We start from the raw sequence: 2,465 nt of genomic DNA, 5'->3' as shown, positions 1-2,465 counted from the left end.
AGAAATCATATTGACTTGCTGAGTCAATATTTTGTTCTGAGCCAATATGGCATTCAGAGTATCAATCTCAAGAACTCCTTTCTTCTGAATCATCCCATTGTTCACAGGATTCCTTTCAGAAGTGTACATGAATTGGTTATTTGCAACCAATCCAATCAGTTCTTGAGCTTCTGCAGGCATCTTCTTCACATAAAGAGAGCCTCCAGCAAAACTGTCCAATGATATCTTGGACAATTCAGACAGACCATCATAGAAGATACCTATGATGCTCCATTCAGAAAGCATGTTAGAAGGACACTTTCTAATCAATTGTTTGTATCTTTCCCAAGCTTCATAGAGGGATTCACCTTCCTTTTGTCTGAAGGTTTGGACTTCTACTCTAAGCTTACTCAATTTTTGAGGTGGAAAGAACTTTGCCAAGAAGGCATTGACTAGCTTTTCCCAAGAGTTCAGGCTTTCTTTAGGTTGTTAGTCCAACCATATCCTAGCTCTGTCTCTTACAGCAAAAGGGAATAGCATAAGTCTGTAGACCTCAAGGTCAACCCCATTGGTTTTGACAGTGTCACAGATTTGCAAGAACTCAGCTAGAAACTGATGAGGATCTTCTAATGAAAGTCCATGAAACTTGCAATTCTGTTGCATTAGAGAAACTAATTGAGGCTTAAGCTCAAAGTTGTTTGCTCCAATGACAGGGATAGAGATGCTTCTCCCATAGAAGTCAGGAGTAGGTGCAGTAAGGTCACCCAGCACCTTCCTTGCATTGTTGGTATTGTTGTTGTTTTCGGCGGCCATGTCTTCTTCTTTGAAGATTTCTGTTAGGTCCTCTACAGAGAATTGTCCTTTAGCTTCTCTTAGCTTTCGCTTCAAGGTCCTTTCAGATTCAAGGTCAGCCTCAACAATAATGCTTTTGTCTTTGCTCCTGCTCATATGAAAGAGAAGAGAACAAGAAAATATGGAATCCTCTATGTCACAGTATAGAGATTCCTTGAGGTGTCAGAGGAATAGAAGGAGGAGGTAGAAGAATTAGGATGTGAGAAGAAGGGAAGAATTTTCGAAAATAAGTTAAAAGATTTTGAAAAAGAATTTTGAAAATTGATTGATGATTTTCGAAAACTAAGAGTGGAAAAGAAATCAAGTGATTTTTGAAAAAGATTTTGAAATTAGAAATCAACAAGATATGATTGAAAACTATTTTAAAAAAAGATGTGATCAAGAAGATATGATTGAAAAGTTATGGTTTTAAAAAAGATGTGATTGAGAAGATATGATTTGAAAAATAATTTAAAATGATGTGATTTTGAAAATTAATGACTTGGCTAACAAGAAAAGATATGATTCAAACATTAAACCTTTCTCAACAGAAAAGGCAACATACTTGAATTGCTGAATCAAATAATTAATTGTTAGCAAGTATTTTTGAAAATAGAAAGAAATTGATTTTGAAAATATATGATTGAAAAGATATGATTTGAAAAAGATTTGATTTTGAAAAATTTTGAAAACTTGAAAAAAATTGGCATTAAAAACAAAATCTTCCCTCTTGTGCCATCCTGGCGTTAAACGCCCAGAATGGTGCACATTTTGGCGTTTAATGCCCAAAACTCACCCCTTTTGGGCGTTAAACGCCCAGCCAGGCACCCTGACTGGCGTTTAAACGCCAGTTTTCCTTCTTCACTGGGCGTTTTGAACGTCCAGCTTTTTCTGTGTAATTCCTCTGCAGTATGTTCTGAATCTTCAATTCTCTATATTATTGACTTGAAAAGACACAAATTAAAATTTTTTTTGGATTTTTAATAATGAGGAATAATCAAAATACAACTAAGATCAAATAACAATGCATGCAAGACACCAAACTTAGCAGTTTGTATACTACTGACACTAACAAAAAGAGAATGCACACAAAACACTCAAGTCAAGAGAATTTAAAGATCAGAGCAATGAAATCATCAAGAACATCTTAAAGATCACTTAAGACACATGAATGAATGCAAGAAGAACAGAAACATGCAATTGACACCAAACTTAAAATGAGACTAGTGTCTCAATAAGAAACATAACATATTTTTGGTTTTTATGATTTTGTAATTTTTTTGTTTTTGTTTTTTTTCGAAAATTAAGTGGAAAAGAAAATAAAGATATCAAAACAGTCTAAAAAGATTAGACATGGCTAGCCAAGCTTCAACAGGACATTACATTCAAGAGCTAAATTGATGAAAATCAATCAGCTTTGGTGATGATAAGAACATCACCTTGAAACACTAGAATTCATTCTTAAGAATTCTAAAAAAAATACCTAATCTAAGCAACAAGATGAACCGTCAGTTGTCCAAACTCAAACATTCCCCAGCAACGGCACCAAAAACTTGGTGCACGAAATTGTGATCATCAATGGTGCCATCAACATGGTACGCTCAATTGCAATCTCAACTATTTATCACAACTTCGCACAACTAACCAGCAAGTGT

General features: G+C 34.8%; 1 non-coding gene across 1 annotated transcript; it reads left to right on the top strand.

Annotated features, from left to right (window-relative positions):
* Nucleotides 1–279: 279 nt before the first annotated feature.
* On the top strand, nt 280–387 carry LOC127743558 (small nucleolar RNA R71). Its single transcript, XR_008004944.1, has one exon. It is a non-coding gene; the product is annotated as a small nucleolar RNA R71 (small nucleolar RNA).
* The last annotated feature ends 2,078 nt before the right edge of the window (nt 388–2,465 follow it).

The sequence above is a fragment of the Arachis duranensis genome, chromosome 10, assembly GCF_000817695.3.
Source record: "Arachis duranensis cultivar V14167 chromosome 10, aradu.V14167.gnm2.J7QH, whole genome shotgun sequence".
Classification (NCBI taxonomy): Eukaryota; Viridiplantae; Streptophyta; class Magnoliopsida; order Fabales; family Fabaceae; genus Arachis; species Arachis duranensis.
This window is presented reverse-complemented; position numbering and strand designations above follow the sequence as displayed.